The sequence below is a fragment of the Peromyscus leucopus genome, chromosome 1 (assembly GCF_004664715.2).
Source record: "Peromyscus leucopus breed LL Stock chromosome 1, UCI_PerLeu_2.1, whole genome shotgun sequence".
NCBI classification, from domain to species: domain Eukaryota; kingdom Metazoa; phylum Chordata; class Mammalia; order Rodentia; family Cricetidae; genus Peromyscus; species Peromyscus leucopus.
In genome coordinates, this window is record NC_051063.1 from 148,139,930 (window position 1) to 148,152,223 (window position 12,294).

At 40.5% G+C, this 12,294-nt stretch overlaps 1 pseudogene; it reads right to left on the reverse strand.

The window, feature by feature from the left end:
• Positions 1–5,438: 5,438 nt before the first annotated feature.
• On the reverse strand, positions 5,439–12,085 carry LOC114695514 (annotated as a pseudogene).
• Between the last annotated feature and the right edge of the window lie 209 nt (positions 12,086–12,294).

The following is a 12,294-nucleotide window of genomic DNA, read 5'->3' on the forward strand; positions in this document are numbered from 1 at the left end:
TGGCTAAAGATTGTCAATTTTATTGATTTTTTTAAGGAAACAACTTTTCATTTTATTGATTCTTTGGGTTGTTTGTTTGTTTGTATTTCATTGATTTCAGCCCTCAGTTTGATTTTTGTTTTTCTCCTCTACTCTTTTGGGGTATTATTTCTTATTGATTTTCTACAGCTTTCAAGTGTGTCATTAAGTTATTAGTGTGAGATTTCTCCAGAATTTTTGTTTTTGTTTTTTTTTTTTTAAACAAAGGCATTTAGTGCTATGAACTTTCCTCTTGGGACTGACTTCATTGTGTCCAAAGGTTTAGGTTATGTGGTGTTTTTATTTTCATTCATTCTAAAAAGCTTCTAATTCTTGATTTCTGTCTTGACCCAGTTTTCATTCAGCTTCCATGAGTTTGTAGATTTTCTGCAATTGTGTTAATATCCAGCTTTAATTTGTGGTGGTCAGATAGGCTTCAGGACTTTATCTCAACTTTTAAAAATATTTATTGATTCTTGCTTTGTGTACTAATTTGTGATCAATTTTGGAGAAACTTCCATGGGCTGCTGAGATGAAGTATACTGTTTAGTGTTGGAGTAGAATGTTCTGTAGATGTCTGTTAGGTCCATTTATATATGATATTTAACTCAAGAATTTCTCTATTTTGATTTTCTGAATGTCTTAGTCATTGTTCTTTTGCTATGAAGAGACACCATGACCAAGGCAAGTATTATAAGAGAAAGCATTCAATTGGAGGCTTGCTATAGTTTCAGAAGTTTAGTCCATTATGATCATGGTAGGGAATATGGAAGCATACAGGCAGACTGGAACAGTAGCTGAGAGACACATCCTCCTTATTTATAGGCAGAGATAGTGACTCTGAGTTTGGCATGGGTTTCTGAAACCTCAAAGTCCCCCTGAAGGGCACACTTCCTCCAACAAGGCCACACCTCCTAGTCCTCCTATTCCTTTCAAATAGTGCCACCCCCTAGCAACTAAGATTTCAAATATTTGAGCCTGGGGGTGGGATTTTTGATTGAAGTTAACACACTAGAAAACCTGCCTTTTGGTGAGAGTGAGGTACTAAAGTCAGCCACTGTCACTGTGTGAGAGCTGATACATGATTTCAGCTGTAGTAGTGTTTCACAAGTAGTGCTCTTGTGATTGGTGCATAGATGTCTAGAATTCAACTATCCTCTTGGATTTTCCTTTAATAAGTATGTAGTGTCCTTCCCTATCTCTTCTGATTAAAATTTTGCTTTTAAGCCTTTCTCATATATGAAAATAGCTATATATGCTTGATTCTTGGTTCAATTTGCTTGGACTTTCTATCATAAGATGGTTAACTATCCTTAGTGGTAAGGTGCCATTCTTGGATGCAGCAGAAAGATAGATCCTGTTTTCTAATATGATCCGTTAATATAATCCGTGTTTTTATTGGGAAATTGAGACCATTAATATTGAGAATTTATTAATGATCAGTGTTTATTAATTCCTATTGTTTTGCTGTTGTGAGATTATTTATTACATATGTCATCTTTGGTCTAATAAAACTTCTCTTCAGACTCAAGTTTTCCTTCTAATGCCTTCTGTAGATCTGGATTGATGGACATAAATTGCTGAAATTTATTTTTAATCCTGATTTTTTTTCTTTCTCTGTTGATTGTGATGGATAGTTTTGCTGGGTATAGTAGTCTGGGCTGGCACCTGTTGTCTCTCAGAGCGTGAGAAACAAATGCCCAGGCCCTTCTGGCTTTCAGAGTCTCCACTGAAAACTCAAGTGTTATTCTAATATTTGACTTGGTCTTTTTCTCTTGCAGCTTTGTTTGTTTGCCTTTTCAAGACAGGGTTTCTCTGTGTAGCACTGGTTAACAGCCCTAGTTTCCCTGAAAGTTCCTTTGTAGACCAGCCTGGCCTCGAACTCACATAGATCCACCTGTCTCTGCCTCCCAAGTGCTAGGATTAAAAGCATGTGCCATCAGGCCCAGCTTCTCTTGCAGCTTTTAGTATTCTTTCTGTGTTCTGTACATTTTATAGTTTGATTATTATGGGTTGTGGGGAGTTTCCTTTCCAGTCCCGTCATGTCCTGTATGCCTCTTGGACCTTGATAAGCACTTTTTTTCTTTAGATTGAGCAAATTTGCGTCTATGATTTTGTTGAAAAACACTTTCTTTGCCTTTGGCCTGTGTTCCTACTCACCCTTCTCTGTACCTATTGTTCATAGGTTGCTCTTTTCATATTGTCCCATATTTCCTGGGTGTTTTGTGCTTGGATTTTTTTTTTTAGATTTAACATTTTCTTTGATTGAATTTATTTATTCTAACTGGTCTTCAACACCTGAAATTCTCTCTTTCATGTCTTTTTAATCTGTTAATGAGACTTACTTCTGAGGTTTTAGTTTTATAACCTGAGGTTTTGTTTTTTTTTTAATTTCAGTTTTTTTTAGGTAGGGTTTCTCTGTGTAGCTTTGCGCCTTTCCTGGAACTCACTTGGTAGCCCAGGCTGGCCCCTAACTCACAGAGATCTGCCTGGCTCTGCCTCCCGAGTGCTGGGATTAAAGGTGGGTTTTCTTCAGTGATTCCATTTCTTTGTTAAATTACACTTTATGTTTTGAATTGCCTTCACTATTTCACTCAACTTTTTTTTGTGTTTTCATCAAAGCATTTATTCATATCTCTTTTAAGTCTTCAAATATATTTACAATTGCTACTTTCAAGCCATTGTCTTATGCTTTATTTCCTGGCCCTGATCATTCATGTTTGTGTTTTTTTGTGCTGGGATCTAGGCACCTGGAGTGATGATGTTTGGGTTGTTTCTCCATGTAGCTGTCTGGTTGTATCATTGTTGTGTGAGTTTTTTCTTCTTTGTTTTCTAATGCCCAGTTTGAGCCCTAGCCACGTATGGTGGCTGTGGCATTCCAGAGCCTCAGCTAAGTGTGGCGGGTGTAGGGTCCTTGGGAGAGCGTTCTGAGGGTAGGTGGACAGTAAAAGTGAAATGGAGATGGGGTAGAAGGAAAGGACGAAAGGGGCAGCGGGGAGGAACTGGAAGTTCCTGTGTTTGCACAAAGGCAGAGTCCCAAGGGATGAAGCTGGGCTGGCAGGAGGGGTTCAATCATGCGGGACCCAGGGCAAATCTGAAGAGCTAGCTGGCTGGATTATTGCTTGCCTTTCTCTTTCTCCCTATTAATATCTGCATTTTGCTAGTTTTCTGTGTTGTGCATGATAGATTCCTTCCCATATCTTCTGTGTTCAGCTATTTTTTTCACGAAATTTATTTTTTCCTAGTCTCTCTTGATTGAGACTGTTTTTCATATCTGTATATAACATTCTGTTTTAGTTCAGAATGTTATACACAGATATGAAAAAACTTGATTTTCTACATTAATTTCAAAAGACAGTCTTTCTGGGCCTTTCTGAATATAGAAATCTTGGTTAGCAGTTATTTACTTTTAGGCTTGAAAATCTATCATTCTGTTCCTCCTGGCTTTGGGGGTCTCTAGGGCTACTCGGATATATTTGTGTGTGAGTTGGTCTCTTCACCTTATACCTGCTAATACTGTTTTTTTGTTTTTTTGTTTTTTTTTTTGTTTTTTTTTTTGGTTTTTCAAGACAGGGTTTCTCTGTGTAGCTTTGGAGCCTGTCCTTGATCTCACTCTGTAGACCAGGCTGGCCTCGAACTCAGAGATCCACCTGCCTCTGCCTTCCGATTGCTGGGATTAAAGGTGTGTGCCACCATTGTCTAGCCTGTTAACACTTTTTAGTCTGTATTTTTGACATTATGATGGTGATACGCCATCTGGGGGGGTCACCTGTAGTTACTCCACTTTGCAATTCTACTTACCTTAAATTTCTTAAAAAATCAACATGGCATATCCTTTATTTATTTTATATGTTGGGCAAAGAGCACATAAATCCAGCAACATTTGAACATGTGAAAAAAAATCGAATGTTAAACAGTACTGAGGATAGTTTTATTTATTTATTTATTTATTAAATTACACTCATGATATTAATCACATTTGTGGTATTCATAGATTACATTCGCAGTATTCATTCAAATATATATATGTGTGTGTGTGTATGTATATATATATATATATATATATATATATATATATATAAAATTTTAAATGTCAAATGTCATTTCTTGAAGTGGGTAGGAGGTCTTGATTACAGGCTTACAGCACAATGGGGGGACCCCAGAGTATAGAAGTTCGCTACTGATGTTTTACAATCTTGCATCTAAGCTGTTAACACCCATTATTCAGGATACACAGACAAAGAACTTCCCTTAAGCATCCAGGAGGGTGGAACCTGGCAGGGAATTAGCATTGGGAGGATATCAAGGTCAAGGTCTGCAAGCAAGGCAACAGTTACCCAAAATGGGAGCCAGGGCCCTGCAGGTCCCCCTTTTATTAAAAAATGAGCTTCTGACTTGGGTTGTGTGGGACGTCAGCAGGTCACCTTACCCGTCATGGAGACGCCTGCCCAGTTGAGGATAGTTGTAAAACTATGGAAATAATGAGTGCACACTTAAGATTCTGCAAACTAGCGGAGTGAGAGTGCTTGGCTCCTGAACATGAACACATTAAAACAACAACAACAACAACAACAACAACAACAACAACAACATAATTTACCTTTAAAAAAAATCACAGTGAGGCAACAGAAAAGCACATTACTGAAGGAGGCATCAACACACGTGCTCTGTGAGCATCTTGCACATGGAAACGGTATGTCTCCTACCCTGAAATGTCATATGAGCGGAGCCAAGCAGAAGAAGTCAAGACTTGTTGCTGAGGTTAACAATTATTTGAGAATAATACTACTCAGTTAGAACTTTCTATATAGCCATTCCTGGGTCACAATAATGTATTAATTCCACTGTATATCTGAGAAGCTGAGACTTCACTGCTGGCATTGTAAAATTTCTGACTCGTATCAAAATTTTGGTGGAACACAAACTGAAAGCATTTTCTAGTGTCGTCAGATGGTACAGAGATCTATGAACAGAAGAAAACCTCATATTTCACAATAAGTTTCCGCTGAGCTTTGCCAAACCAAACAACTCAATTATAAGGCAAGATAAAATAACCCCTACAGCAGAAGTGGGTCCTACCAGGCGAAGGGTCTACATGGAAAGATCTGGGACCATTGGCATTTAGGGGATCACATGAGAAACAACTAACATCCTAACATTGAGTCATTGGTTCAAAGGCCAAACAATCTGTTGGAATATTTTATTAACTTAACGATTTGGAATCCACACTAGTTCACCAAAGTTCAAATTGTAATATTTACTCTTGATTAAGATGTATCCTTTTGTGTTATATGAACACAACTGTACTTAGGTTAAAGAAAGCTGATTTGTTCAATTTACTGTGTGTTTTAATGTATATTAGATAGCAACTGAGTTTCTTTATACCTGTGTTTCTGCTTTGGGGTACTTAGAAGATAAAGTCAATTCCCAGGATTACATCTTGCTAAAGCATCCCTTAGTATTGGTCCAAATTTGACAGCACAGCTGATGAGGGCTTCCTACAGGTCCCAGCTCTTTTGTGCCTCCAAGCATTCGGTGTCAGCCCATGCATTTTTCAGAAATTCTCTGTCTTCCAGATTTCTAGACTTCAGCTGCTGTTCTCCTTCATTTATCTGTTCTTTTAGCATCTTTATTCTGGCTTCTCTATGCTCTGGAGTTTCTCAACCAAAGAATTCAGTAGTCACTCCCTTCGATGAGAATGTTCTCACAGCCCCAGTGGCCAGCTCCTCACATGACTGTTTCTTGGAAACCAAGTCCTGAGCAGTGGCTCCTAGTCAAACTACATAAGCTCATGCATCCTGCGCTCAGGCACAGACTTTCTGGGGAAGAAAAAGTACTCCTTCAGCTGATCTGCAGAGTGTTCTTCATCTTCCAAAATATCATCAGTAGAAGATGCATACACGTCCATGTGATGCCAACACTCTGTGGTCCATTGCCCAATTCTTTTCGGATGGCATTCCATTCACTAAAAACTCTCCCACGATTCCCATGCATTTTATACACACTGAAGGGACCAGTGTGTTGCAGGGTTCTCCCCCTCTGGACCCTGGATTAGGCACAGACCACACCCAAACACCGATTTCCAAACACGGAGATCCTTTATTAGGCAAGGCAAAGAGACAAGGTGGCTGAATCTGAATCGGGCAGAAACAGCAGCATATGGCTTTGAAAGGGTTACTTTTAAGAGGAAAAGTGGGGAGGTCTGCGTTAGAATGAGCTAGGATGATTCTGATTGGGTATTTTAATTGGGGTAGCCAAATGGGGATTTTTGATCGCTGGACCTTTATGTTTTGTTAGTTGGACCTTTTTGATCAGCCTCAGAGATGAATGAGGCATAAGAAAGTAGCCAAATAAGGGAACAGACCTTGGATGGCCAGCTCTGTAATGTAATCTAATCTAGCAAGGGAGAGGTCAAGGCCAGACCTGCTGGCGCCTTGTTTGCGGTGATCGGGCCTGCTAGAGCCCTTCACACGCGGTAGAGTGGATCTGCTGCTCTGGCTCTTACTCCAAGGAGATGTGAGATGAGGTACCGAACTTAGTACTGTAGCGCTTCAGCTAAGTGAAATCTGCCTGAGTTTTTCCCTCTGACTGTTGCATTAAAAACTTTTAACCTAGAGTCGGCCTTCAGTTGAAATCCAGTCTCATCCACAGTCTTCCCCAGTTACCTTCCTGCGTTAAAAACAAATAGAAGATTTTTGTCTCTACAAACGACATGATGTGAAGTGACTCCCCCCAAGACAAAGTTTTCTAAGTCTATTCGTCGTCTCTCCACAAAGTCTGGATCCATGTTGTCAGCGGAGACTTTATGCTACACAAACTCTGTCAGCTTTTCTGGAAGAGGTGACGCAACAATGTGTGGGAAGCACACCAAAAAGTAGTTTCTCACCAGCTGGAACTCACTGCACAGCGACTGTGAGAACCTACTGACCGTGACTCAGGGAGGTAACGTGCGTTACTTCCATGTTCACAGCGTTTTTCCAGGTCCCTTCTCTGTGTCTGCAACACTGACTACTATTTTCTTTCTTTGGGGTTTTCGAGATAGGGTTTCTCTCTGTAGCTTTGGAGCCTGTCCTGAAACTCACTCTGTAGTCCAGGCTGGCCTCGAACTCACAGTGATCCACCTGCCTCTGCCTCCCAAGTGCTGGGATTAAAGGTGTGCGCCACCACCGCGCGGCTGATTACTATTTTCTGCAGCCAAAAATGATTTCCCGTCGTCCTGTGGATCCCTAAGCCATCTTCCTGGTCTCTCTTGACCTCCTCATCAATCACAGCTTCTCCTGGGGTGCCCAGCAACTCCAGGGACGTAGCTGCAGTTTAGCGCTGCCCTACCTGCCTCTCTGTTCTTAAATGTTGATTTATTTTCCTAGATTCGGGAAATTTCCTGCTACAGTTTCATTGAATCCATATTCTATGCCTTTAGATTTTATTTCAGCTTTGGCTTCTTCTATTTGGACTCTGGATATTCCAGAGTTCTTGGACACGGTGGCCATACTTGTCTTATTTTTTTCTCTATTGATGTTTGAAATGTAACTTTTCCTCGATCTTAGGTTCCATCCCTGACAAGTTTTCTTCTGCCTGTTTAAGTCTACTGCTATTTTTTCAGTTTTTTATTTGATTCATTGAGTTTTCCCTTCATAAATTTCTATTATTTTTAAAATATCCATTTCTTTCCTGAATTTTTCTCCACATTGTTGATTATTTCACCCATGCTAGTGACCTTTTCCTCTATGTTGCTTTCCTCTTCACTTTCTGCATTTAATTGATTAGTTTTTATTCTCTTGGAGGTCAGCCGATAATTTTTAGTATTAACTTTTGAAATCTTCAACATTTTGCAGACTTCAATATCTTTGAGTTTAGTAGTTAAGGAATCCGGATACTTCTGAGGAATCATGTTGTGTTGCGTTTCCATATTTATTGTGTTTCAATTTGTGCTTGTGTTGGTTTGGAGATCATTTTATTTGAGGAACTTCTGAGTGAGCAGCTTTTCCCCCATACAATATATTCTGATTATGGTTCCCCTCTCCCTGTTCCTCTCTGTTCCTCTCCACCTCCCCTCCAGACCCACACCCTTTCGGTCTCTCCTTAGAAAACAAACAGGCATCTAAGGAATAATAATAAATAAAATAAGGTAAATAAAAACCAAAGAATTTGGAATATGACAAAACAACCAAACAAGAAAAAGGGCCAAAGAAAAAGTACAAACCCTCCCACATATAGATATCCCCCCCCCACATACCATTGCACACTCAGGAATCCCATAAAAAAAACCCAAACCAGAAGCCGTAATAGATACACAAAGAACCTGTAAGGTAGAAGACAAACAAACACCCTGACTTAACATTATGAGATGAAGATCCTCCAAAATGCCTTTGAGTTCATTTAATGGTGGCCATCTAATGCCGTTAAGAGTGGTTTGTTTCCCCAGTGAAACCCACTTGGAAAAAGCTAATTTTCCATTTGCAGGTAGCTGTCAGTTGGAGGTAGCTTCTAGGTTAGGGATGGGGGCATGTGTCCCCTTCCCCTTTCAGCTCTAGGACCCCATCTGGTGCGGACCTCTGCAGACCCTGTGCGTGCTGCCACTGTCTCTGCGAATGCATAGGTGCTCCAACGATGATGTGTCTAGACGGCCTGGGTTTCTAGTGCCCTCCATCCTCTCTGGCTCTTACACTCTATCTGCCTCCTCTTCTACAGGGTTCCCTGAGCCCTGAGGGGAGGAATTTGTTGGAGACGTCCCTTTTAGGGCTGAGGATTCTAGATATTTCAGGTGTGCTATTCAATTACTAGTATGAGATCTCTCCAACTCCTTTTTGTATCCACTGAGTGTTACGAACTTGCCTCTTAGAATCACCTTCATTGTGTCCCAGAAGTTTAGGTTTGCTGAATATTCATTTTCATCCAATTCTAAAGAGTTTTAGATTTTATTCCTAATTTCTGTCTTGACCCATTTTTCATTCAGTAGTTATTCAGTTCCCATGAGTTTGTAAGATTTCTGTTGGTGTTGATATTCAGCTTTAATCTGTGGTGGTCAGGTAGGATGCAGGATGTTATTTTAGTTTTCTTTTATCTGTTTAGACTTTCTTCATGTCCAGGTATATGGTTGCTTTTGAAGAAATTTCCATGGGCCACTGAGAAGAAATTATATTATTTTGTGTTTGGGTAAGATGTTCTATAAATATCTATTAAGTCCACTTTGTGTATGACGTCAGTTAGCTCCCGCATTTCTCTGTTTAGTTTTGTCTGGATGACCTGCCACTGGGTGAGAGTGGGGTATTGAGGTCTCCCACCATCAGAGTGTTAGGGGATGTGTGATTTAAGCTAAAACAGTCTCTTGATTTTTTTTAAAATTTATCTTTATTTTATGTCCATTAGTGTATGTATGTCTGTGTGAGGGTGTCGGGTACCCTGGAACTGGAGTTACAGACAGTTGTGAGCTGCCATGTGGGTGCTGGGAATTGAACCCGTGTCCTCTGGAAGAGCAGTCAGTGCTCTTAACCACTGAACCATCTCTCTAAGCCCAGTCTCTTCATTTTTGCTGCCTCTTCTTGCTGCAGATTCAGAGTTACCTTTTGGTCTCTTCACATTGTTTCTAGGCTAGAAGCTGGAGCGCAGAGATGTAAATTTAGGAATGAGTACTGATATAATAATAGAAAGATGATTGGCTCTTGGAGTGTGCCATATGCCAGGTGCTGTTGTAAGGATTTTACATTGTCACATCATTTAATTCCCACAGGGATTTAAGAGGTGGGTACTACCAGTGCTTTCAGCGGGGTGTGGAACCATGCCAAGGCCATGAAGCAGGGTGGACCCATCTTCTGCCTGGCCCACTTTCCCATCCTACCTTTCCCATACAAGAAAAGCCTCAAAGCTTGGATGAAAGTCAGGTAGGGGTGGAAGAAAGTCATCCTCAGCAAGAATGACCCACTGATTTCTGGAAGCATAAACAAAGGACAGGATGCTTTGGAGCAGAGTCCTGGGGAAACGTCTTGGAGAGTGGGGAGAGAAGTTGCTGATGGCCCAGGATTCCATTCAACCCAGAGATGACATGCATGGAGAGGGCATCCCCTTCTGACAGGTAGGTCTCAGTGCTCTGCTGTGGGGAATGTAACGGACAGGAAAGATGAGTGAATTCTGATGACTGTGTTCCTGGAGCCCTCCTGTTTGTCCATAAGCAAGGCATTTCCCTTTGGTTTCTCATTGTAAAAATTGTTAGTGAAAGGGTTCTGGTTGAAGGTGACTCTCATGCTTCAATTCCAAATGATAAATTTCACTTCATTATTTTCTGTTCAGTTGATGGATGAGAATCACAATGTCTCATGTGGCTTGGTTCATAATTTTGATAGTTTTCCTAAAGGCAAAACATTTCCTTCATGTATAATTTTGTCAGAGTCAGTGTGTATGAATATGAATAGCTTCTTATTCTAATGAAATCATTAGAATACATAGATTTCTAATAACTTGATTTAATAATGCGAGTTGAATTAACTTAGCTGGAACTTCCTTCTTAGCCTCATTACCCTCTCTGGATAATCCAGCATCAGTTATTTCTCAGGGGATTTTCAGAAAATCCTAGTCAATAGCGGCTTGGAAGCGATAAGAATTTCCATTTTAACAGAGAGCTTAGGATACAGGATTAATTTAATAAATAGAGTGGACTACCACTATCTGTGAAGGACTGTGCCAGGAACATTAGGATGGCATGCATGGCTGGGCAGGGCTCAATATTAGTGGAATAATGCTGCTCAACATTCAGCTCCCAACGTTTGCAAAATCCCTTTCTACTTGTGGTGCATTAAAATCTTATCAAGAGCCTATGAAGCAACAATATCTCAGGGTTCGTCAGGATGAGTGTTCTCCTTTCTGGATACTTGGTTGTCTTTTAGTTATTTTTTTCTTTTTCTTTAAAATAAAGTTTTTTTTTTTCTCATATAATACATTCTGGTCATCCTCCCTCTACTCCCCCTAGCCCCGCCCCCAACTTCCCCTCCCATTTGGATCCACTTCCTTTCTGTCTCTCACTAGAAAAACAAACAAGCTTCTAAGGGATAATAATAAAACAAAGCATAATAAGATCAAACAAAATTAATATATCAGAATTGGACAAAACAAATACACAGAAGGAAAAGAGCCTGAAAGAAGGCATAAGAATCAGTTGCACACCCAGGAATCCCACAAAGACACTAGCCTGGAAGCCATAATATATACAGAAAGAACCTGGTACAGACCCATGCAGGTAATATGCATCCTGCCTCAGTGTCTATGAGTCCATAGAGCTTTGTTCATATTGATTTAGAGGGCCTTGTTTTCTTGATGTCCTCTATCTCCTCTGGCTCTTACATTCTTTCTGCCTCCTCTTCCACGGGATTCCATTAGTCTTGAGGGGAGGGATTTGATGGAGACATCCCTTTTAGGGTTGAGTACTCCAAGGTCTCTCACTCTCTGCATGATATCTAGCTGTGAGTCTCTGTTCCCATCTGCTGCAGAAGATGTGTGAAGATGTGTTGCTGTGATTGGTGTAATAAAAAGCTGAATGTCCAATAGCTAGGCAGGAGAGGATAGGCAGGATTTCTGGGGAGAGAGAGGCAGAGGAGGAGGAATCTAGGCAGGTGTATTATGCCAGCAGACTTGGAGCAAGTCAGACACGCCATACTGAGGAAAGGTAAAAGCCATGTGGCAGAACATAGATTAATAGAAGCAGGTTAAATTAAGTTATAAGAGCTAGTTGGGAAGAAGCCTAAGCAAAGGCCAAGCTTTCATAATTAATAATAAGTCTCCAGGTCATTATTTGTGGGCTGGTGGTCCAAAGATAGTCTGATAGGAAAGCTTGCTATAAGGAAGCTTCTCTGATAATGGCTGAGCAAGGCACTGATCTATGAGTGTAGCGGAATGTCATTAGGAGTCATTTTACTGATACATTTCATTTTAGAACAGTAGTATTTTGTTTTCTCCCAGGTCCTATTTAATCTCAGGTTCTTGATCACCCAAACAGTGTTAGGTATGGGTTCCATTTCAGGAGTAGCCTTCAGTCAAATCAGACATTGGTTTGTTACTCCCACAAGGTTTACGCCATCGTTTTCTAGCATATCTTGCATGCAGGATTGCATTGTAGATCACAGGGTTTGTGGCTCAGATGGTGTTTGTTTCTCCTTTGGTAGTCTACAGAGTACCTTCCTGAACCAAAGACCCTAGAATGTAGGGGCAAAAGCTCTATGCAGGTACCTGCTCAACTTCTCCATGTTCATTGAGTTGTGTAGATGTTGTCTTCAGCAATGGGGCCTT